This window comes from Bos mutus, chromosome 23 (genome assembly GCF_027580195.1).
Source record: "Bos mutus isolate GX-2022 chromosome 23, NWIPB_WYAK_1.1, whole genome shotgun sequence".
Lineage (NCBI taxonomy): Eukaryota > Metazoa > Chordata > Mammalia > Artiodactyla > Bovidae > Bos > Bos mutus.
This window is the reverse complement of record NC_091639.1, coordinates 10,399,134-10,424,998: the sequence shown is the minus strand read 5'-3', so window position 1 is coordinate 10,424,998 and position 25,865 is coordinate 10,399,134.

Here is a 25,865-nt window from a genome sequence, read left to right as displayed (position 1 = left end):
TGTTGCCATATGACTTTGGCCTTGGCTAGGTTTCACTTCTGTGTAGGTTTGGCTTGTCGAGGAGAGCACTGCTGGTGGGAACAATTGTGGTAGAAAAGCTCAGGGGCACCAAGGAGCTCAGCTTGGCTAAAATCTGCTCTGGGAGAGGGAACAGCAAGTGCCAAGAGTTCTGGGGTGCAGTGGGCCTGCTGACGGAGGGCCTCAGAAGCATCTCCAAGTTCGGACGCGCCCCCAGCAGCAGCAGAAGTCCCTCTGCAAGGGAATGACGGTGAAAGAGCTAACTCCACAAGACAGGTCAGGGGACAATGTGAGGGACGACAGAAGACTAGCCAGAGACTACTGCAGTCTTCGCCTTAGAAAAAGCCTTGGAGCCTGATGGCTCGGCTCGAGGCCTGTGTTCTGGCATTTGGAAAGAAGACTTGCAGAATGTTAAGAAACAGGATCCTTGTTTGATTGTAGAAGTCTCAGTGGACCCCCAGAGCTTGCAAAACAGAAAAATAGAAAAGCAGTCTGAAAAGCTTTGCCAAATGACTGGCACATGCCTTTCTCCCATCCCTCTGTTGCTTTCTTGATATTTAGTAGAAAGGAAGAAGTAGTTTCTCAGTAACATTTTCTCCACCACAGACATGCATGGAGGATCTCATTTTAAAACAGATACTGTGCCTTTGCAGGAAGTTGGAAAGACTGGGGGGCTCCTTGGAGACTATCTGTGGGGATTCCCATCACATCTGGGATTCACCCCTCTCAGAGCCCTGTACCCTCTGCCCAGCGCTCCCTGACCTGTGAGGGCAGATGCAGAGGTTGTCCCCATGGTGTAGCAGAGACCCAGTAGCTGCCTGTGCCTTTGGGAACCTGTCACCACCCCCTCACCCTGACCCGGCAGTGACTTCAACCCGCATCTTCTCAGAGCCCCCTTCCCCGTCTGGAGCACGTGTCCCCTGCCTCTGCCTTCTGGGCCCCGGTTGACAGAAGGCAGGAAGGATTTAAGGAGATACGGTTTAATGTTCTGGCATGAAGCCCCCAGACCAGTTTGCTTCCAGCCTGCTGAGTGGGGTCCAGTCCTGGCTGGGCTTGTGCCTCTCTCCTGATGCAAGATGGGATCAGTCTCTCCCCCATGGCCCTGCCCAGTGCTCTAGACCCCTAAGAACTAGGCTTTGGGTTTGTTCTCGCCAGTCTCCCTGCGCCTGCAGAAATGGATTCCTGTCCTGGTCACTGGCCCCAGGCCTCCGTCACCTGCTGACAGATGGTCAGACAGCGGCCTAGCCGCATGTCTTCCCACATCTCCCAGTGTGTCCTGTTGCCAGATTGCCCCTCTCTCCCCTCTGAATGGGGCTTCAAGTGGGCAGTGGGCCTTCCAGGTGGCTCATTGGTAAAAGAACCTGCCTGCCAATGCAGGAGACCCAAGAGATGAGAGTTCAGTCCCTGGGTGGGGAAGGTCCCTGGGTGGGGAAGATCCCCAGGAGAAGGAACTGGCAACCTACTCCAGTATTCTTGCCTGGAGAATTCCAAGGACAAAGGAGCCTGGCAGGCTACAGTCCATGGAGTTGCAGAGAGTGGGACATGACTGAGCATGCATGCAATGATAAAAACAATGCAGTGGAAAAGAGAGTAACTGAAATCCACCAGACTGAGGCTCAGACGATTTGTCACAGAGTAGCTGTGTGGTCTTGGGCAAATTATTTAACCTCTCTGAGCCACAGTTTCTTAGTCTGTACAAAGGAGATAAGACAGCAATTTGTTCTTAGGAATAATACAGAGAATGTAGGTGGAGAGTCTGTCATTTAATGGACATAAACTTGGGCAAACTCTGAGAGTTGATAAGGGACAGGAAAGAATGGTGTGCTGCAATCTGCGGGGCTGCGAAGAGTTGGACTTGACTGAGCGACTGAACAATAACAACAATTTAAGATCCACCCATCCAGAGGACATTCAAATGCAGATTCTGGTTCAGTCTCTCTGGGGCTGGGTCTGAGCCTCTGTCTGAGTTTCTGAGCTTCTCCCAGCTGGTGCTGACACGGCTGGGCCCCAGACCATGCTTTGAATTGCCGGACATGACCTTGACTCTCTTCTGAGCATTGGCAGCCTCTAACACCTGCCGTATCCCAGAAGGAGGCCCTCTCTTCAGGCCAGAGACCCCTGGTCTGCCCTCCCACCTCTCCGTCCTGCCCTGACAGGTCTGTTTCCACCTTTCATAACCCAGGGGACCAGCAACAGGGAGGAACTCTTTGCAGAGGAAGAAAAGAAACGTGGCTATTTGGTGGTGAATTTAAAAGAGGGGAATTGGGGCTTCCCTGGTGGCTCAGTGCAAGGGAAGGGCCTCCTTGATTCTCAGGTAAAGAATCTACCTGCAGGAGACAAGGGTTCAATGCCTGGTCCAGGAAGATCCCACATGCCGCAGAGCAACTAAGCCCGTGCCCCACAACTACTGAGCCTGTGCTCTAGAGCCCAGGACCCACAACTACTGAAGCACCCCACTCCCCGCTCCCCCCGAGCCTGTGATCCCCAGCGAGAGAAAATGAAGAAAGTGCAAGTGTTAGTTGCTCAGTCGTGTCTGACTCTTTGCAACCCCATGGACTGTAGCCTACCAGGCTCCTCTGTCCATGGGAATTCTCCAGGCAAGAATACCGGAGTGAGTTGCCATGCCCTCCTCCAGGGGATCTTCCCGACCTAGGGATCAAACCCAGGTCTCCAGCATTGCAGGCAGATTCTTTACTGTCTGAGCCCGGGCAAGAGAAGTCACTGCAGTGAGAAGCTCTCACACCACATCTAGAGAGTGGCCCCCGCTCACTGCAACTAGAGAAAGCCCTCTCGCAGCAATGAAGACCCAGGACAGCCAAAAATAACTGATTAAATAAAATTATAAAAATAAAAAATGAAATGGGTATAATGAAAGGGACAGACATGGAAACAGGTATTTTGCAGAAGTACATGTGTAAGGGCCGCTACATCTATTTAGAATGTCTTATAACAGTTTTTTTGTTTTTTGTTTTTTAATTTATGAGTAATGAGCCCTAGAGAGCTGGGTGCTGGGGAAAAAAAAAAAATTGCAGGGAGGTCAAGGCTCTGTCCCTGAGCTGATATAAAGTAAGGAAATTCACAGGAAGGAAGGCAAAAAACAATGAGGATGCGTGTGCGGATTTGTAATCTAATTGGTTTTTATTCCGAGAAATGCCCCTTTTCTTCTCCTTTATTTTTTCCCCCTTGCTGAGCAGTTTTGTGTGAGACATTTGGACACGTGCGTCTCCTTGATCCAGACCAAAATCCCCCTCCTTCCCCAAGGCCCAGCTCACATCGCACATCCTCCACGTAGGCTGGAGTTAGCCCACTGATTCCTGGGTCCCTGGGGTTTCTCCCCGCCATCCAGCCAGGGTGTGAGGCCCTGTCCCGGCGGAGGACTGGCAGTGGCTGCCTGGCTCACCCACCAGCTCACACCTGGGACTCCAGTGCTGCCAGGCTTTTCTGTGACAGTGACTCGGCTACCAAAACCCACGCACCTCCACAGCTGACCTGGTCACCCTAGGTGGGCTCTGTCTCCTTGAAGGAAGCCTCATGAATGAAGAGCCTCTGTGATTTCCTCTCCATTCAGCCTCCCTGAGGCTCTGGTTTAGAGGTGGCGGGACAGAGGATGGGGGATTACGCGTCTCCCATCTCCCCACACTTCCCTGGTGGCTCAGACGGTAAAGAATCTACCTTCAGTGCAGGAGATCTGGATTCAACTCCTGGGTCTGGAAGATCCCCTGGAGGAGGGCATGGCAACCCATTCTAGTATTCTTGCCTGGAGAATCCCATGGATGGAGGAGCCTGGCGGGCTAGAGTCCATTGGGTCGCAAAGAGTCAGACACGACTGAGCAACTAACATTTTCCCCTTTATTTCCCCACTCCAGGGTCACACCTTGCCAGGACAGTAACAGAGCTTTTTTTTTTTTTAATTTATTTTTTTTTTAATTGAAGGACAATTGCTTTACAGAGTTTTGTTGTTTTCTGTCAAACCTCAACATGAATCAGCCATAGGCATACATATATCCCCTTTGGAACCTCCCTCCCATCTGCCTCCCCATCCCACTCCTCATCGTATACTAATGCATATATACGGAATCTAGAAAAATGGTACTGAAGAATTTATTTGCAGGCAGCACTGGTGACAGAGCTTTGGGACTGATTTTCAGTTCATCTTCTCCGTCTCTGGTTGCTGGCAGTGTCCAAGGGGAGCTGCACTGGGAGAGTTTATTTCTAGTTCTCTGTATGAGCCTCTTTTGCCCTGAGAGAGCCTTCATCCAAGGATGGGTGGTTGGCGTCCCTAAGGACAGTTTGTCCTTCTCCTGAGGCGTCTCAGTGGCTCTTACCGGCCGGGCGGCTCTCCTGCCCTCAGCCTAGCTCTGCCTGTTGGAAACTCCCTCGGTTACAGCAGCTTCCTCCCGCTCCACATCCTGAAGCGCGTCAGTCTCCTCTCCTGAACGCCTGTTACCATGGGTCCCCTCTGCTTTCTCGCCTCCTGCTACATGTTGTTGTTGTTCAGTCGCTCAGTCGTGTTTGACTCTTTGTAACCCCGGGGACTGCAGCACGCCAGGCCTCCCTGTCCATCACCATCTTTCAGAGTTCGCCTAAATTCAGGTCCATTGAATCAGTAATGTCATCCAACCATCTCATCCTCTGATACCCTCTTTTCCTTCTGCCTTCAATCTTTCCCAGCATCAGGGTCTTTTCCAATGAGTCAGCTCTCGCATCAGGTGGCCAAAGTATTGGAGCTTCCGCTTCAGTATCAGTTCTTCTAATGAGTAGTCAGGGTTGATTTCCTTTAGGGTTGACTGGTTTGATCTCCTTGCTGTCCAAGGGACTCTCAAGAGTCTTTTCCAGCACCGCAGTTTGAAAGCATCAATTCTTTGATGTTCTGTCTTCTTTATAGTCCAACTCACACATTCGTACATGACTACTGGAAAGACCATAGCCTCGACTATAGGGACCTTTGTCAGCAAAGTGATGTCTTTGCTTTTTAATGCATTCATATAGATGTATGATTTTGAAGACTAGGACGGATTGTCCACGGGGGCAAGAGCCATGGCTGATCTATCTTTATGTCATTTTCATCAATGGTGTTTGAAAATACAGACTCAGTGGGTGACTGGAAAATTGGTAGTGGTAAGGAATCCACCTGCCAATGCAGGAGAAGCAGGAGACACGTGTTCGATCCTTGGGTAGGGAAGATGCCCTGGAGGAGGAAATGGCAACCCCCTCCAGTATGCTTTCCTGGAGAATCCCATGGACAGAGGAGCCTGGAAGGCTACAGTCCATGGGATCAGAAAGAGCCGGACACAACTGAGCAACTGAGCACACACGTGTCTATTAAGCCCACTTCACTTCTGTCTGGAACTGATACTCTTGTGCTTCTGTGTCCTGTCTCAGCTAGTATGGGCTCTTGAGTCTTTTTCCGCAGTTGTGAGGAGCAGATATACCCCACTTGCTCTACCACATAGATCCTAAGAAGAACATCACTAGGCCGTTTTAAAGTCGAAAGCCAAACAGTATCATATTTGGAAGCACAAGATTTTTTTGGCAAATGCCGAGACTAGAAAAGTAAGCTGAAATGCCAAACGCTTGTGTTAAAATCCTTTAAACGTTCTAATGAATATTTTTTATTTTTCTGACTTTGGAAACAATCCTCTGCAGAGCTAAGCACCTCCTCTGATCCTGGCAGCGGACTCAGGCTCCTGCGGCCTTTGAATGTGGTGAGTCTGGGAGCTGCTCTGGTCCTGGTCGTTGGCAGCAGGGGGAGAGGGGGCCGGGGGCTTGAAGTATGGGCCTCTTTCAGGGCAGTGAGAAAAAGCATCGACCATTGGCAGAAAAGCAAAGGAGGTTGGGGAGGGAGGACAGTATGGACCAGAAACGCAGCATCTCTTTAGCTCACTGCTTCCTCCTCCATCTCTGTACCCCTCCACCCCACCCCCAAGGCCAGCCTCCCACACAGCATCATCACCAGGGGTGGGTCGGAATTTGCTTTAACTGCTAAGACCCCAGCTCCAGTGTGACCGTAAATCATGAGGCTGAGGGTGCAGCCCTGGAACGGAGTGAGATTACCCTGTGATGTGACCCTGCCAGGCAGACCGACTGGGGAGCCGTCTCTGCAACCTCTGCCGGGGACACTGACGTTGTCCTGAGATCTGTCAGCTGCAAAGGATTCATATTGCGTCACGGTTTCCACGTTGTCTTGGTGATGCCTGGAGCCCCCATCTCAGGACAGCTGACTGACCTTCTGGGGAAAAGAGTGGCTTTTCCCAGCCCCCAGTTCCTCCCCATCCTGGCCAACTTTGCTTCTCTGGGTGGGGTTTAGGCGGCAGTTTGACCTGGTGGCTGTTTGCTCCCAAGTGGCCTTTCTGTCACAGTGCTTCCTTCCTTGGTCTTCCCCCAGTGCCTCTCAGGCTCTCATTTTCCTTTTTTTAAATAGATAGTAATAGTGAACTTAAAAAAAAATAGCTTGGCTGTGCTGGATCGTCAGTGCTCACACGGGCTTTCTCTGGTTGCGGCGAGTTAGGGCTACTCTAGTTGCAGTGCCCAGGCTTCTGGCTGCCGTGGTTTCTCATGTTGTGGAGCACGGACTCAGCTGCTCCACAGCATGTGGGATCTTCCCGGACCAGGGATTGAACCCATGTCCCCTGCCTTTCAAGGCGGATTCCCATCCACTGGACTACCAGGGAAGCTCCCAGACCCTCACTGTAAATGAGTCTCTAGTCCTCTGCCTGCGGTCCAAGTGTCTCTGGGTAGAACTACCTCTTGGATCAGCTGAACCAGTTGCCACGTCTCCCAGTGTGGGTTTTTGCTAGATTTTCCTTTTTTGGGGTGGATATATGCTGATCTTCCCTGTAGCTCACATGGTAACGAATCTGCCTGCAATGCAGGAGACCTGTGTTCGATCCTTGGGTCAGGAAGGTCCTCTGGAGAAGGGAAAGGCAATTCACTCCAGTGTTCTTGCCTGGAGAATCCCATGGATAGAGGAGCCTGGCCGGCTACAGTTCGTGGGGTCACAAAGAGTCGGACACAACTGAGCAACTAGCACTGCTACTGGGGTGGATATATGTGTAAGCGTGGTTGTTGTTTAAATTTTTGGACTCCAGAATAGTTAATTAACATGCTGTCTACACTCCTCCCCAAAAGGAAAAGAATTTTCTTCTTTTAAGTTTGCTCCCTCTTCTTGGCCAAGCAACCCATTTAACCAAGTTTAAATGCATCTGTTTTGCAAGGAATAGAGACATAGAGGCAATTTGCTGGTAGTAACTGAAGAGATCGGCTCCTTTCATGGGCTCCCCCAGCGTCATCCTGGGCTCTTCGGTTCCCACCGCCGGCATGTGGATTATTTCTCATCTGGAGTTTTGTAGTCATGCTGGTTTCAGATCAGGGGACTGGGTTCCACGGTTATATGACGAGTGCCTTCTTGGCATTTCAGCTGGCTTATAGCCTAATAGATCAAGTGCCTACTATGCTCAGCGCTCTGTACTGAGAACAGAAAGATGAATGACATCTGTGGTTGAGAGACTCACAGGGAGGGAGGAAGTTACGTAAACTGGGTTTGTCCTGTAAGGTGATAGGGGCAGGCGCGCCTGTGTCTATTTGTAATGTGAATGTTTCCAGGCTTTGCTGGCCTGTGGGCACAGATGAGGTCAAATTCACTGTCAGAACTCGAATTTCCCTAGCCTCTGCCCCCTCTCCCACAGCACTGACCCTCAGCCAGTTGTGTCCGTGAATCCCTGGCATCTCTCTCAGGCTCTGTGGCTCGGCCCCTGGGGCGGTCTCTGCTCCCACCCTGCTTTTGGACCTGGCCTTTTCTGCCGCCAGCATTCTGCTGAAGGGTCTGCCTGCCAACGCTCCCCGGGCTCCGGAGGATGGGCGCCACCTTCCCCGCCACTTGGTGTCCAAGGCTCAGAAGCAGAGAGCGTCACTCTCTATTTTGGGGTTCCATTTTGTTACCTGGGCAGGAAGCAGCATGACTGTGCTTCTGTGTGTCACACGGTCCTTTGGCTCTGCCCACCGCATCTCTTCCTGCAGAACTTGGGTATAAATCCATGGGGCCTGGTTCATGGCCAAAGCCTCTGATAAAGACAAGGAGTACTTCCTCGCTGACATCATCACCCTTGCATAACTGCAGAAATTAACTCCCCTGTCTGTAAGAATCACCTCCTTAAACAGACTGGCCACTGGGCCTCAGTTCCCAGACATGGCCAGGCCAAATTCCTCTTGAGTATGTCCTTTCCTCCTCTTTATTTGGGTCCCTTGTGACCTCCCAGAGATCACTGAAACTCTGAAACAGCTGTCAGAGATTCCTACCTGGATTCACTGCCTTCAGTCTCTACCCTCCCCATCCTGAACCCAGAGTTACTTCAATAAATGGCCCTGCTTGGATGGGGTCCTGACAGAATCAGCTTTCTTCTACAAGATTCCTCTTGCCAGTGAGAGCAAGGTTCCAGGGTATCATTAAAATCACATTGCTGGTTATTGGTCTATTAAATATTTTTACAAATACAGTTTTTATTTTACCCATTTTCAAACAGAATTTGAAAAGTTCCATTCATCTTTCTAATTAGTCCCAGCCCATCCGTATCGAGGGGAATGGCCATTTAGAATCAACATCTTTATTTATTCCACCTGGACATCTATGAAACTGGCAAGGATTAGAATGCTTATGGAGAAGTTGAGCCTTACCAAATTTCAAAAAGAAAGACTGGAATTAGGCCAACCATAACTTTATTCACTGTGGGGAGGCCTCTATCTGAAATGGATTTTCTAGAGAATGCTACCCTGCTCTGAAGTATCATGTATACATATTGATGAAAACCACTGGATGAACAGAGTGGTGGAAACAGAACGTCAGGGTATTAATTAGGCACCTTATGAATCAGATCACGATATGAGAAATCGGGACACTGAGACTTCCTCAAAGAGCTGGCTCTTAACATTGACCAGAGCCAAAAACTACAATCAGAACATTTGAAAAATGTTTTGCTAAGACCAGAAAAGAGCCATAAGGACTTACGCATTATGCTTATGCATTAAATTATCACTTAGGAAGATTCTATCACAATGCCTACAGTTTAGATTTTTCTTGCTGTGTTCATTTTGAAGGGAAGAATGAACTTCAGGAAGCTCTTTTTTAGTCTGCGTTCCACAAGATAGATATGGCTTTCCAGGTGGCGCTAGTGGTAAAGAATCCACCAGGCAATGCAGGAGACACAAAAGACACAGATTTGATCCCTGGGTTGGGAAGATCTGCTGGAATAGGAAATGGCACCCTACTCCAGTATTCCTGCCTGGAGAATCTCACGGACAGAGGAGTCTGGTGGGCTACGGTCCATAGGGTCACAGAGTCAGACACAGCTGAAGGGGCTTAGCATGCACACATGATCTGAACTCCATCACCAAGGAGATTACGCAAAGAAGTAAGTCAGGATCTGGGTAAGGGAGGCAGGCACCCCCATCTTTATCATCAGACAAAGAAAATGTCATCATTTTATCCCTACAGTATTTGTTGTAAGGTCAAGGCTGATTGTAGAAAGAGACCCAGGCAGGGAAATCTCCACCAAGGGAAAACACATTGCCCTCGTGTCTGAAGGATGGGCAGGTGTTAGACAGCAAGCAATTCTCGGTGGGAATGAGTGAAATGGGGTAGACATGAGATGGTGGAGTCCAGGCCCTGTGTCTTGGAGAAGGGATGTGTTCGGAATAGGAGATGTTTCTAGGAGGGTAGGGCTTTATTACTAGGGCTATGAGAACCAGGGAATGAAGCTTAGATTAAACCCTGCAGGAAGATGGATGCCATGGAAACAATAATGAGATATACTTGGAGAGGAAACCCCAGGTTCGGGGGTGTCATAATTTGAGGGTTAGGTGAATGTGGTCTTGGTGGGAAGGACTAGACAAAGGACAATTTACAGAGAAAAAGTGCTGAGACTTGGAGATAGATGGTCATGGGGAGGGAAGGGAAGTGATGGTAAGCACGACAGCAGGGTCGGGGCCCCTGGAGCCCCGGGTACCAAAAATGCGAGGAGGACCTGGGCCAGAGGGAAGCTTATGAGTTTTGCTTTGGCTGTTTGAGTTTAAGAAAATGATGAGAAACCTAAGTGGAACTTAACAGCAGGCTGCCTCCCGAAGTCCTGGAAACATGTCTGCTTGGAGGTGATGACTGAACCTGTGACCTTGGGAAAATGTCCTGTTAGAGAGAGTGAGGAAAAAAGAGCAGGAGTCCAAGTCAGGGATGGAGCCTGGACATAGAAGAGGAGCCTACGAAGGAAACCAATGTTTCCAGCCAACACTCATCCTGCGTGATGGCTTGCTGCCTGCTGCCGGGTAGAAGGGTCGGGTGGTGGGGGTGAGGGGCTTAGGGAGGAGAGAGAAACACGGTATCCCACCTACAGCACAGTGGCGACCCCAGCTTGCCTTGGAGACAGGTAATGCAGGACTGGAAGCCAAAGAGACGAAGGTGATTCGCTGCATTATTTGACTCACCCATTTGGGTGTCTAGTTCAAGGCCTGACTGTATACATGGGGCCCTCACTCAGGCTCATTGTCCATATTATCAATTGCCTAAGCAGTGATTAGAGGAGGACTCTGTATTTAGGGTTGCCAGATCTAGCAAATAAAAAATACAGGATGGCCAGTTATGTTTGAATTTCAGATAAACAATGGGAAAAGTGCTAAAAAAAAAAAAGTGCTGTAAAGACCAATTTTTAGCAGCTGAACAGCTCAGTTAGTTCAGGGTCATGGGGATGCATTTAGAAGAACTGGATATTACCTCATCGTGGAAGGCTCCGTACAGGATGCTGACCTTTAGAAAACCCCAAGTCCAGCGTAACACAATGATTTTATTTATAGACCGACAAGGATCTCAGACAAAAGTGATGCGTAGGGAGAAATGCAAAGAAGGAAGGGGCAAGCCATAGAAAGCTGAGACTGAACTGAAAAGGAAACCCCCGGCCAAATCTGAGACACATGAAGCTTTTGTCAGTTCCTGTGATTAGCAGGAAGTCGAGATGACTCACAGCGTCCAGTCACCCTTGCTCCATGCTCCCATTTATCCCTTTCCAGGGTTCTACAGCTCTGATTTATGTAGAGAATCACATGATTGGTCAAAGAATGGCTGTGGCCTGTTTTTCATATTAACAATTTTCAAAAGCATAAAATGGTTTAACATCTCAATATCTAAAGTGGATGGGGTCACCCCAGAGTAGTCTTGCCTCGGAGTCTGGTGCCATGTGGTGGAAGGGCACCCAGGGTGACCTTGACCTTTGAAAGGCTTCTTCATGTCTCCCTGGGAAAACCTGGCTGGGATGGGAGGTGGCAAGTCTTGACCTCCAAGTCTCGCCATGCATCACTTATTGAAACAAAATGTCCTCAGCTGAGGGCTCCCAGGTGGCGCTGGTGGTAAAGAACCTGCCTGCCAGTGCAAGAGACATAAGAGACGTGGGTTCGATCCCTGGGTCGGGAAGATACCCTGGAGGAGGGCATGACATCCCACTCCAGTATACTTGCCTGGAAAATACCATGGACGGAAGTGCCTGGCAGGCTACAGTCCATGGGGTCGCAAAGAGTTGGACACGACTGAAGCAACTTAACACGTACATCCACAGCTGAATATTCAAGAGCAGGTTAAGTTTCTTTAGTTTTTCCATCTAGCAGCCTTGTTAGATCTTAAGGCAGGGTGGAGAAAGAGACAGAGAGAGAGAGATCTCCCAACAAAATAGGGATAAGACTAGCAAGGGAAATTCTACTTTGCTTTCTTCTTTTTTCTCTCTTAACTGCCACTTACTGGGGTTATTGCTTTCTTAGATGGGCCTCCACTTCACTCTTACCACAAACTATTATGATTTAAAAATTAAAGTGAGATATCCTGGTTCTTCCATTTCCTTTTAATAGGATGATCTATGATAATCAATAAAGGAAGTGCAGGGAAGATAACGAATGTATGGTCCTGTTTGAGAGTATTGAATTAAGTGATATGTGTGCAAGGTTGAAAGATGAGATCATTTAGAAATGAGTTCTTTTTTAAAAAAAGTCTTCAGTCATTATCACTTGCATTTAGAAAACCAATTTAAAAAAAATCAATCTGAACTGGATTTTTTTTTCCCCCTTAAATCTTTATCACTCCTTAGGTGACAGGATGCTATGGAGATAAAACTTGGAATTGACTTTTAAAAGGAAAACAAAAGGAAAGTATAATCTGTTGGTTAAATTTATCGGAAAAAAAACCATGAAAAATCCTGTTATTCACCTGGCCTGGTGTGTAGGTTTATATGTTTTCTCTTTTCTTTGCACCTGAAATTTGTCTAATGGTTAGAAATGCTTAATGATGACAAGTTCTGGTGAAATACCACAGGTGAATACAGAGAGAATTTTGCCTGTGTGTAAGGGGCTTTCCTGGGAGATGATGTATTTTGTGATCCAACACTTCATCACTTAGGCTGCAGATCTGATTTCTTTTGAAAACAAGCCCTAAGTCTGGAACTTTCCATGTTTAGAGTCCATAGCACTCTCAAGAAAGCCTAGAAGATGTAGCTGAGTGAAAACAATACTCATTATGAATGGTTACTGCTGTTCTTTCTCACCAGGAAGGCTGGGGACGTCAAGGATCAAATGACCTTTTTATGCAGTGGTGATGTTTCTCTGTGTCTCAGCCTTTTCATGAGAAGGACTGTGACTGCACAAGCTTTTGTGGAAAACATTGGCAGCGTCATAATTGGCATCCAGTCATCTCAGAAGTCTTTACGTAACTTCCCGCAGTCACGCCAGAGGGCGTGGGGATGGACCTGCAGCTAACTTTGGACAGGGCAAGGGGTTTAGGTTCATATCCCTGAGTATGGTCCCTGCGTCTCCTTTCCCCATCGTTTACTGCATCCTCCCAAAGAAAGTGCCTTCTGTGTCACATTAGACCTAACTCAGATATGCACACGGAATGATGCAGAGATGTCACCGCGAATCTCAGAGATGGATGCTTCAGAGACGAGCACGTGATTACTTCCTTCAGGTATCCATCTGTCCCCAAAGTGTTCCGGGCCTTGCAGTACCAGAAGTCCTTTGTTTTTATAATTTAAGTGTGCTAAGTGGCATATTAAAAAGCAGAGATATTATTTTGCCAACAAAGGTCTGTCTAATCAAGGCTATGGTTTTTCCAGTAGTCATGTATGGATGTGAGAGTTGGACTGTGAAGAAAGCTGAGCGCCGAAGAATTGATGCTTTTGAACTGTGGTGTTGGAGAAGACTCTTGAGAGTCCCTTGAACTGCAAGGAGATCCAACCAGTCCGTCGTAAAGGAGACCAGTCGTGGGTGTTCATTGGAAGGACTGATGCTGAGGCTGAAACTCTAATACTTTGGCCACCTCATGCGAAGAGCTGACTCATTGGAAAAGACCCTGGTGCTGGGAGGGATTGGGGGCAGGAGGAGAAGGGGATGACAGAGGATGAGATGGCTGGATGGCATCAGTGACTCGATGGACGTGAGTCTGAGTGAACTCCGGGAGTTGGTGATGGACAGGGAGGCCTGGCGTGCTGTGATTCATGGGGTCGCAAAGAGTCGGACACGACTGAGTGACTGAACTGAACTGAACTGAAGTGGTGGCAAAAAGGAAGAGCTTCTCCCCATATTCATTTTCCTAGGTGGACTTAACTGTGAGGCTCCCCAGGGTTTTACATCAGTGCTTGGTTCAATCCTAAAAGAAGTTGCGTCAGGTGTGGCAATTCTGCCTTCTTTGTTCCTATTCTCTCTGGAGAATTAAGTATTAATAAGGGGCTCCCTGGAGGAAGTTTGGGCAACCCATACTAGAAAACAAATTGAAATGTAAAATTCTTGGAATGGTGTAGGTACGATACCATAGTCACTGCTGGTATACCAACAATTTCAGAAGAAAATCAAGAAAAATGTGTGCCTGACATCCCCATTTTTCCTTCACTCATGAACTCTTTGCTTTAAAATAGCAACCCAAACCACAGTTTCATTAGTGAGTAGATTATGATCTTTTCAGGGGACACAAAGAAATTAAGAGGATGTGGAAAGGAAAGAACGGTTGTTACTCTGACCATTGCCTCTGATTGTAGGCAGCTGCCTTTCACCCACCACTGTCACCTCTGAGCTGGGAATTAAGAGAAGGTGACCCTCCATGGGCACTTCAACAGACACAGGGCTGTTTTGGCTGTTTGGCTAGTTGGGATGGTAACATTTGTCTGGTTCACCTAATTGGGCTAAAAGCCTGTGAGAGACAAAAGTGAAACTTTAAAGTTTAGCAACATCTGGGACTTGCCTGGCAGACCAGCAGCGCAGACTCTGAGCTTTCATTGCAGAGGGCATGTGTTGGAACTAAGATCCCACAAGCCGTGAGTCCAGATAAATAAATAAATCTGGGTAATAAAGCCTATCCTCTACATTAATGTAAATAAGTAAGTAAAATAAAAGTTTAGGAACACCTAAGGGTATCAAATTTTGTCTTTGCCTTCATATTCTTCTCCCAAACACGTGCCATCTCTATAGAATCTCATCTGAAAATTTTCAGCTTGCAGGGGAAAAAAAAAAAAAACAACCCTCCAAGATCTACTGTATTTTATTGATTTGTACCTGGTCTTGTTCCAAAATTGTTGTTAGATGCACATTTGAGTAACTGTGCAACTGACTGCTGTGTTACTTACTCTAAATCTTTTTTTTACTGCAATTTCACTGATGACCTTGGCCTAGCCAAAGATGAGTGAAAATGAATCCAAGTTCTTACTACTAAGCAAAGAGCCTCCAAGCAAGGACCGTGGACTGGAGTGTTATCTTCATAACCATAGGAAGTCCATTACAAGCTGATGTCAAATGAGGCAATTGTGTGCTAACTAGAGAAGATCACTAATGCTGTCCAAAGGAGTTAGACTTCCTTGCTGTGTTATTTATTGGTGAATATTGGGGAAATAGACATGACAAGAGAAAAAAATGGATGTGAAGCCAATCACACGGCTGGTGTGAGTGAGTGAGTCAAAGTCGCTCATCGAGTCTGACTCTTTGTGACCCCATGGACTATAGCCTACCAGGCTCCTTTGTTCGTAGATTTTTCCAGGCAAGAATACTGGAGTGGGTTGCCATTTCCTTCTCCACTCATGACCAGTGCATTTGGCCAGTTGGAGCCAGCCCACCTCCAGCTATCCCAGGACTCGAGAATGATATAAGGAATGGGCAATTCCACAACTGCACCCACTCATCAGGGCTCTGCCAGGTGGTTCTTTGGGGATGACCCTAACTGCAGATCACACCAAAATGTTCTAGTCCTGATGGCCCATTTTCTAGGTGGTATCCACAAAGATGGCTGCGATTCATGACTACAAAGGCTATGTGAATAGCAGGGAAGTTTAAGGCTGGGTGGTGCGCTTTTTAAAAAATACTATGACTCAACTTCCCTTTTCCATACTTATTTCATTTTCCTTTCCTATCCAATCTCTCTCACAAACATTGCTTTGGTTTGCAGGAGAGGACTATTTTGGAATTTTCCTGCTCTGCCTTATATTTCTATTTAGTCATTTCTGCCTAAAAGATTTTTTTTTATTTTTTTTTTGAAGAATACAGAGTGAAGAAGCAATAACTGGTCAAGAAGAAATATCACAGAAACATAAAGATCCCCAATAGTTTGTTCTTTTTTAAACTACTTTTAAGAAACAAATTATTTTTATTTATTTGTTTTTTGGCTGCGCTGGATCTTCATCGCTGTGCATGGGTTTTCTCTAGCAGCAGTGAGGGGGGCTATTCTCTGGTTGTGGTACTTGGGCTTCTCTTGTTGCGGAGCCCAAGCTCTAGGCCCGAGGGCTTCAGGAGCTATGGCACAGGGGCTTAGTCGCTCTGAAGTGTGTAGGCTCTTCCCGGACCAGGGATTGAACCGGTGTCCCCTGCATTGGCAGGCAGACTCTTAACTACAGGGGAAGTCCTGTGTGCTCTAAGAATTCCCCACAGAGCTACAGTGTCATGAATCGACAGAGGGCACCTAAGTGTCCTTAGTGGTTTCCGTCATTGGCCAGCCTTGGTGGTCATCGTCTTTCTTTCTCCAGAATGCCGGACTCATTTGCCAGTCTCATTCCTGGTGACGTGCATGCTGGAAAAAGCGGTTGAGTATTAGTCCCAGCTGGGGTGGAGGGCCAGCGCCCCTCAGGCGGCGGTTATTGACAGTACAAGGGACACCACTGAACTAACATGAACAAGGTCCGTGGAAGCATCCCAGGAAGGGGCCAGCTGACAGATGGTAAAGTAGACTCAGGGCCCCACTTTCCACAGGGGCCTCCAAATAGCCCAAAGCGCCGTGCCCAGGGCGTGGCACACATCACCTTGTGTTAGCCTTCATGTCTGTCTGCCTGGCAGTCACTTTTGACTGTGACTTTTCTTTCCCCCTGGCTTTTGCAGGAAGCAGTTCAGTTTTTAGAAAAACACAGGAAAATCACCATACACTGGGCTTCAACTAGCCTTTTGCTTTTTCTCGATTCTCTCTGTTCTTGCCCACAAGTCACACATCTCGGGTCTGAATCCAGGGTGGTGAATGTATTTTGCAGGAGTTTCTGTGTATCTAGGGTACAGCCCTTCTTTCATCCTTCTTCAGCTTTCCTTTCATCATTATTCGCTTTCTCTTCGGCCTGCTTCACATCCATGAGAGTGACTCAGCTGACAGGGTTGGACTCCTGAAGTAAGAAGTTGCATTTCTCCCTTCTCCTCTTAGATGTGTGGAAGTCTGGACAAAGTAGATCACAGTGCGTCCCGTACATACGAATGAGTTCTGTTTCGAAAGGGCGTTCATTAAGTCCAATTTGTTCAAAAGTCCAGTAAAGTTAGCCTGGGCACCCAACTGACACAATCGGCTATACAGTACTGTATGGTAATAGATTTATAATACTTTCCATACAAATAATACGTAACAAACACAAAAGATAAATAAAACTGTGTGATCTTACAGAACAGGACCTTGAAAAGTACAGTAGCACAGTACAATAGCCGGCATAGAGGGACATGTTTACATCTTTGAAATTTTGCAACTGAAAGGTTCATAGGTAGAGGACTCACTGTGTTGAGGAAGTGAAGAGTGAGAGTCTCCCACATCTTTCTTCCCGGAGAGGTATCTTTAGAGGAGGCAGGTCTGTTGTGTTTTAATTGGTATCTTTCTTTATACGTGTGTAAGAAAACATATTTTGCTACTATTTTTCACCATATGAACAGGTGGTCTTGCTGTGCAGGCACTTCCTCAAATCTTTAGTTGTTGATTACACTTGAAAATGTCTTCGTTTTCATGCGTAATAGAGGCAGACAGAGTGGCAGTACTTGTAAGATGGGATGGCAAGAGAAAACCGAGACGTTCTGGGAGAAAAAAATGGTTGGTGTGCTGAGCGCTTGGGGGAAGGGAGAAGAGAGTGAAGGCCCAGAAGTGGTTCTGAGCCGGATCTGGAAGGGCTTCAAGCCAGCAAAGAGCATGGGCTTTTTCTTGAAGGATCAAGGAGAACCCCCAGTAGATTTTCAGCAGGGACTGGGTTCACATTTGAGGAGAGTTGTGGCAGTGGTGTGAAGGGTGGCCATAAGGGGCACAAACGGCAGGCAAAGAGTCCAGTCAGGAGGCTATTGAAGAAATTTACAGAAGAAGTTCTGAGGGTCTGAACCAAGATATTAGGAGATGAATTTGAAATATGTCAACAAAATAGAATGGGTAGCAGGGATTTCTGTCTTGCCCTACGAACAGCCACTCCACCCTTCTCTTTATGGCTAATGAAACAAGAACCAAATGAAGTGCCTTAATTCTCTTCATTCTTTCCATTTGCCTGGAACTTGGGGATAACCATCTTGTAACGCTAATGTGCTCTTAAAGATAGGAACCATGTGAAAAGCATGGCAGAGAAGAAAGACAGGAGACCAGAGTCCTGAGGACATGGTGGATCCAATGGGCCAGCCTTGGATGGCCAGAATCTCATGTTGTATGAGAAAGATGAATCTTTCTTTGTTGAAATCACTGTGATTTCCATCTATTTCCATCCAGCAGCCAAAAGCTCTTCCTAACTGCGACAAATATTGACAAACTGGGTGTAGGAGGTGTGCAGAAGGATTGGAGGATGAACTCGAATTTGTTCCTGGCTGATGGGGTCAATGATAGTGCTAGTTGCAAAGATAAAAAATGGAAGGGGAATTTAGGAGCCAGTGTGCCTTTCTTTGTGCATGTTGAGTTTGAGGAATCTCTACAATGGCCACTGTTTAAGTCCAGTAAATAATGGGATGTGGACTTTGGCTAGAGGCAAATAGGTGAGAGTCATCACTTTACAGGTAACTGTTGACATCATGGGAGTGCTTTAGGTCACCCAGAGAGAGCATAAGAAAAAAGGGCCAAGGACAGGGCCCAAGGAGCCCAGCTCTTGAGATTAAAGTGCCCATGAGCTAGACAGTGAAGAAGCATCCAGAAAATTAGGGGGGCACCTGAAGAGAGTGGTACCACTTGAACCCCACAATCAAGAATCTTCAGAGGACAGAGTGGTTACTAAAGACACAGAAAGTCCTTAGAAAAATAGAAGAGAGGGAATTCCCTTTTGGTCCAGTGGTTAGGACTCTCAGCTTTCACTGCCTAGGGTCCAAGTTCAATCTCTGATTGGGGAACTAAGATCCTGCAAGCCATGTGGTGGTAGAAAAGAAAGAAAGAAAGAAAACAGGAGAGTGTTCAGAAAGGAAAGTGGCCAGAAGATTCCTTCCTTCTCCAAAAAGACTTCTCAGAATAATCTTTCTACAGAAAGCGGTCCCAGGGGCCATGTTTATCATGACACCACAGCATCTGTGATTCTTTTGAAGTCTTGCAATACCTTATTTGTTTCATTAAAACAAACAAAAAAATCAAAACGGCATTCCTTCTTTCACCAATTGATATGTCTCCCCAGATGTGTCAAATGATGTATTTAAGGTCAAAGTGAATCCCAAATATTCATTTTGAGTTATTTTTTTTCTAAAATATTTTGGGGGATCCCCTGTAGCACCCTGAAGTGAAGTAGAGCTGAGATTGGATCCTGTGCTCTGTTAATATATCACCAGGAAGTCTTTAGGAAGTGCTCTGCTATAAGAGGAGAGAAGTGTTTAAATGTTAGGACTTCCCTGGGGGTACAGTGGATAGGAGTCCGCCTGCCAATGCAGGGGACACGGGTTCAGTCCCTGGTCCCAGAAGATCCCACCTGCCACGGAGCAGTTAAAGCCTGTGCGGCACAACTACTGAGCCTGCGCACCTCGAGCCCGTCCTCTGCAACAAGAGAAGCCACCTCAGTCAGAAGTCCGAGCACAAAGAGCAGATCCCACTCACTGCGACTAGAGAAAGCCTGCACACAGCAACGAAGACCCGGTGCAACAAAAATTAAAAAGCTGAAAAAGAAAGACAAGGCAGAGTGCAAGAATGCTTTGGTTTGCCCTGCACGTGTGGCCATGGCACCAATAGATAGAACTTATCTATCCTCCACTGGTGGTATCCAGGCTCTCGTGGGCTCCGTGGGCTTTAGTGGATGTTGAGCTGCGCTATCATGGGCTAGAGCTGTCTTTCATCTCTGAAGTCAATTAGTGTCATGTACAGGGTTGTTTTTTGGAACTTTTAATTAATTTTCTTGAACTTAGAAGTGAGGAGTATGTCTTCTGGGGAATGTCCTCAGGTTGCATCAGCCAGGAGCTCTGAGGACTGGCTCTCTCCATAGTCCAGGTATCTCAAGATTGCTTAGAGAACTTGTGCAAGCGTTCTGTTCAGAATGATCAAAATAACTGTTTTTACCTTTAAAGGGCAGTTGTGAGGTGAACTCATTGCCTTTAGCTTTTCTAATAATGCCATCCCTAAGAAACAAGTAATAGTGTTCATCTGGAATGTTTTAACTGGATAGAGATCTTACTTGATTCCCCCAAGAAGGACCCCAGATACCACTTCAGAAAGAAATGCCTTGTTACTTAAGAGCTGTGGCTCTTCCTTGGCTCGTAGTGAGCTCCGGGAGAGTCAGCAGCAACTGAGTGTTAAAGATCACTCTGAACATTTACTGGGAACTTCTTGGGTGTAAAGTTTCTCTTCAAAATGCCACATGATGATACAATAGTCATATGATACCTGCCTTCAAATTGCCTAAACAATCAGGGAAGGCACTGTAGTTTGAACTCATCAATTTAAGGCTAAATAGCTATAAGCATATACATATATGGGCTTTCCTGGGGGCTCAGATGGTAAAGAATCTGCCTGAAATGCAGAAGATCTGGGTGGAGTCTGGGTCAATCCTGGGTTGGAAAGATCTCCTGGAGAAGGGAATGGCCACCCACTTGAGTATTGCCTGTAGAATCTGAGGCACAGAGGAGCCTGGCAGGCTACAGTAGATGGGGTCCCTAAGAGCCAGACATGATTAAGGGACTAACACTTATATGCATATGTAAACACATAATCCATCACTCATAAAGGGATGCCATAAAACTTTGCTTATCTGGTGGCCACTTCTTCAGCCAGCTCAGCTCTCCTGAGCTTCTCTGAGTAGAAACAGGGATACTGGAAAGGTTACAGTTTTACAGTTCATGCATGTTATTTGTTCCAAATTCATTTCTCCTTATCTTGGACATATTCTAGCTAGCATTTCCAGAACATGCAGGAATCGAGTTGTGGAGATGGGCTGCCCCAAGCCATGGCTATAGACCACCAACAAGGAGAAGTCATCTTCTAGAAGCTGATGTTAAAGCTGTAGTTCTCAAGCTTGTCTGACACACATCAGCATCACTTGGGCATCTTCAGTAATTTCCAAACCCAGGCCACACCTACAATGGATAAATGACATTCTTCAGAGGTGGGTACACAGGCATTGAGAGTTTTGGAAACTTCTTAGGTGATTCCAGTGTGCAGACAAGGCTAGGAGTCACTGCTTTGATGGTTAAGGAAGAGCAATGCAAGTTTAATTGTGTACCATTCTGGGGCTGTTTCATGTAGGAGCAATTATCCTTCACAATTCTGTAAGCAGTCTGTGTCTTCCTCGGGGTGCATGAAGGTGAGACAGTGTCCTGAACAGGGAGCTCGGATATGCTTTTGCTTCCTTGTCAGTGCTAGTCCCAGGAAATGTCACTGTATTGCAGATATAACCCACATGAAAGGTGGCTTTTATGTCTTGCAAAATTTGTCTTCAAAGATGGTCTGAAAGTAGAAAAAATGGGAATTTGTAGGTCTTCAAGGCATATTGTCGTCACCACTAGAGTGATGGCCTTCAGAGATGGTCCCTCTCAGCTAGTACAGCCTTGTCTCCAGAAGGCTATCGTCACTTTCCACCAATGACTCTGGAGGACAGTGGACACCGTCACTAGTCAAAGGGCACCCCACGTGGATGCTCCCCATCTTCTTTGGACATCTTTTCCCACCTTCCGTAACTTCTCCCTTTTATTTCTCCCTGTCTCAGTGTCTAGGACTTCCTGGTGTCAAACCCTGCTCTCTGGGACTTGGAACTCTCCTCTATGGAAGTGAGGACTATGTCTCATGTTTCATTCTTGGGTCCTAGATATTTCACAGCTTTGGGCATTTGTTAAGTGTCTACCACTTCTCCACTTTTTAAAGCTTCTGCTGTCATAGCAGAGGGTGGGGTGAGCTCTGTCCTTTACACAGAGGTGGAGGGTGCAGAGAAGTTGGGAAACCGTGAGGGCTGAGATTTCTCACCTGGGAACCGGACTGTGTGGGAAGGATGAAGAAGGCTAAAGGGAGAGGAGGGGGTCTCAGTTTACTCTGCCGCAAGGCACTGCTCAAGAAAGGATCTTACTGTCTACACCGTAATGTGAACTCGCAAGACCGCAAGCTATGAACTTTTTAAAGTCTTTCTCGAATTTGTTACAATATTGTTTCTGTTTCATGTTTTGGTTTTTTGGCTGAGAGTCATGTGAGATCTTAGCTTCCCGACCATGGATTGAACCTTCACCGCCTGCATTGAAAGGCAAAGTCTTAACTACTTGACAGCCAGAGAAGTCCCCAAGTTCCATGTACTGCATTGTTATTAAGGCAAAACTCCCTAAAAATGGGTTGGACAGTAGCCTAGGAAGAGATACACAAAAATGTTAGCAGCAGTTGCTTTTTGGAGGTTTGACCGTGGGTGATTGGGAAAATCCTTTTCAACTTTCACAAGGAAGACATTGTTTTTCTCATGAAAAAAGAAAAGCTATTCTTTTAAAACAGGATGTCCAATGTGATGCGCCAGAAACAACAGAAATATTTCAGATTTCATTCATTCCTTTCTGTGTAAAAAGGCAGGCAAGAGGATCATCAGCTTCAGCAAGGTCTACCACACCAGGCAGTGGGGGTAGTTAGGATAGAAATCTTCCACCACCTAAGCAAGGCCCAGGTTTGTTTCTTAGCTTGTGAAATGATTACTTTTTCTTTGTTTACTTTTCTTTATTTAAAATCTCTGTCATAGAACACAGGGCTTGGCACATAAAAGGTGGGAGCTCAATAAATATTGGTTCAGTTGGATGAATGGATAAAATATTGACACTGAGAGGCAGAGCTTTGGTTGTCCAGAAAAGTCTGTTTATTTCTCCTAAATAATTATAACAAATGAAATGATTTCTGTAACGACAACAACAAAATTAACAGGCCAAGTTTCTAGCCAAAGGAAATATGTTGAGTTCTCACTCAGAATAGGAAGGGAAGCTTCACAGACTGGGTAGGATTGAACATGGTTTTGAAGAAATCAGCGAAAATTTTATAGAAAGAACAGGGATATTCCAGGCACGTGGATGAGCTTGTGCCCAGATCTGATGGCTGGAGAAAGGTGAGCATAGAGGGGCCAGGTTGTTGACTGGAGCAGATGGTGTGGGCAGGAAGGAGGCTGGCAGGGATCACTGTGAGATCGAACGGGCTTAGCTGGTGAGAAATCGTAAACAAGGATATTCGATTTCCTTCTGACATTTGTAAACACAGAGCCGCTGCAGGCTTTTGTCAGAAGGGGTTCCTGCAGACACGCCCTGCTCTTTGGTCCTTCGTTCTAGGGCAGAGGAGGAGATGCTTCCTGCAGAGAGGGCTGCAGGAGGAGGAAGCTGGTCCTCTCTGCTGAACCGTCACCCTCATCCTTCTCTTTCTCTTCCAGTTTTCCAGGCAGCCTGAGAATAGTAAATGTTATAGGACAAGCATGGATGAGAAAACTGCCCCTTCTAAAGATTCAGTGTGGCCTTGAGCCTCTAGGAGGAGGAGGAATGTGACCCCCTCCACGACTCAGTGAAAGGGTCTCCCTTTTCCACATCTCCCGACCCCCTCACTCCCCGCTGACATGTCCTCCGTTGGCCTCTCTGTTTCAGATGCCCGTTGCCTGTTTGGACCTCCTGTACCATCCCTTTTCTCTCGTATGGCTCACTGTTTTCTCTGCTGACGGCTCTTATTAAGTATTCTCACAGCTTCCCCTATAGCCCTTGTACTGATACACCTGGCAGACTTGCCTTCTCTCCTGAGCTCAGGCTTTTATTTCCGGGGCACTTGCTGGACGCATTCTAGGTATCTTTCAGGCAACTCTAGCAAAATGTATCCCAAACTGAACTCATTTCCTTCTCCCTCCAGACCTGTTCCTCTTTGGCTTCCAGTCTCAGTTATGGTGTCACCATTCAAATAGGACACCTATTTACCCTGGACTCCTTCCCACCCACCTCCCGTGTCTGGTCAATTACCATGTCTTGATCATTCTACCTGTGAAATGTCTGCTGGATCTCTTTAAATTGTCTCTATCACCACGTGCTAATTTTGTTCCTTAACCTCTGTCAAGAGTTTGTTAACTCCTAACTGGCCCTCTTGCCTTCAGTCTCTTGCGCACTCTTGCTCTCGCCTCCCAATCTATCCTCATCTTCGGCCAGAGTGATCTTTCTGAAACAAACTGGATCATGTCTGTTTTGCTCAAAAAGCACTAAAGGCTTCCCATGGCCTAAGAATTGAGCATGAGCTCCTGAGTGTGTCTGGCAAAAAGATTTCAGTTTGGCCCAGGGTACTTTCTCAGCCTCTTCGTACGTGCTGTACGTCTGTCTTCCCACCTTGCCCAGATATCCATCCACACAAAAATATTTTCCAGGCCCCAAACACAACCTGATTCCATTCTCTGCTTTTTTCTACTGCCTTTTTGCCCCGAAACATCCTTCCCTTGTGCCGACCCACAGACACTTGATGCAGAATACCACTCCATTCAAGACCCAGGCACATCCTTCCTGGCACAGCTCAAGGCACCTTCTCTGCGAAACCTTGTCTGGTCCTTTTACCAGCGTTTGTATATGGAGGATTTATTTATGCAGTTCTCTCTCTTGTACAATATCAGTTCTACAGAAAGTAGGATCTGAGTTGTATTCACCTTCATAGTCCCACATTCTAGGGCAGATCCTGGTGCATGGTGAATTCTCAATGTGTGTTGAATGAAGTAATGAATGCCTTATTCCTTTTTCTCACCTTCAAAAACCTTTTCCCTCAGAAAGACTCCATTTTCTTTATAATTCATCTCTGAAGTTTAAATAGTTGGTGGAGAATTCTTATCCCCCTCTCCTTGCATTTGCATGGGTGTGAGAAGTTTCTTGTCTCAGGAGGAGAGAGAAGGGGAGGGACACTTCTGTGTCTACAGGTAACATGTGTGGCTGCTCTGGTTGGGTGGCCCACATAGCCCAGCCTTCTACAGGCTGTCCTCAGAAACCCACTCTCTTCCAGGCCTTGGAATAAGTGGCCATTACTGCATGAGAGCCTGTCCTTGTCTTGGCCTGCCTGTGACTGGATGTATGGGTTTAATTATTATTATTATTTTTGGTTCAGGGAAGATATTAGAAAACCCATCTGTTTCAGAGTCTAAGCTTTAGACTCCAATCGGCTTTATCAGACATAAAGCAGATATTTTCATCTCCATCTGCCAGACTACAGTGACTGTCTCTTGATTGGTCCCAGCTTGAAGCTGGGTGGGATGGGGAGGGGAAAGAATTGGGGCAGGAATATAATTTATTTGCTCCTCCAAAACCCCGATAATCATTCTACTCTTCTATGTTTAAGATGTCAGGAGTTACTCAGATCCCATCCATTTGGAAGGATCTTAAGCCACATATGACTTTGGAGAAAGATTCTGGTTTATAGGGCAAAGGGATGACTAGGATAGAGCCTTCTATCAATATGCAGTAAATACCTTATACTGTTACATTTAAATGAACGAATGGAGTGGTTTGTGGGCAGAAAGTTATAGTTTAAACTCAAGTAACCTGAGGCAAGAGAAGAAACGGATTTTCTATTTTCATCTATCAGATGGGCAAAGACCAAAAGTTTAATAATCCACTGCGTTGGAGAGGGCAAGGGAATATAAACAACCTCACACGTTGCTAGTAGGCATGTACTTTGTTAAAAATTACCTATGTAGGGCAATTGGGGAATATCTGTTAAAAATACATATGCACATGTTTTTTGATCCAATGATTCTGTTTCTGGGAATTTGTACTATGGCTGTACTATCATACAAAATGGCATTATGTCCAGGGGTATTCATTATCTCATCATTTACAATAGCACACATTTAGAAACATTCTAATGGCCAACAGTGAGACTTGTTAAACAAATGATGGTGCATCCTAATAGATTATTATCCGGAGAAGGCAATGGCACCCCACTCCAGTACTCTTGCCTGGAAAATCCCATGGACGGAGGAGCCTGGTGGACTGCAGTCCACAGGGTCGCTAAGAGTCGGACACGACTGAGTAACTTCACTTTCACTTTTCACTTTCATGCATTGGAGAAGGAAATGGCAACCCACCTGTAAAGAAAAATGAGGACACTCTTTCTAGGCCAATATGGAATTATCTCCAAGATATATTGATAAACAGAAACAAAGAACCCAACACTGCATATGTTGTGGTATCATTTTAAAAAGAGAGAGAGAAAT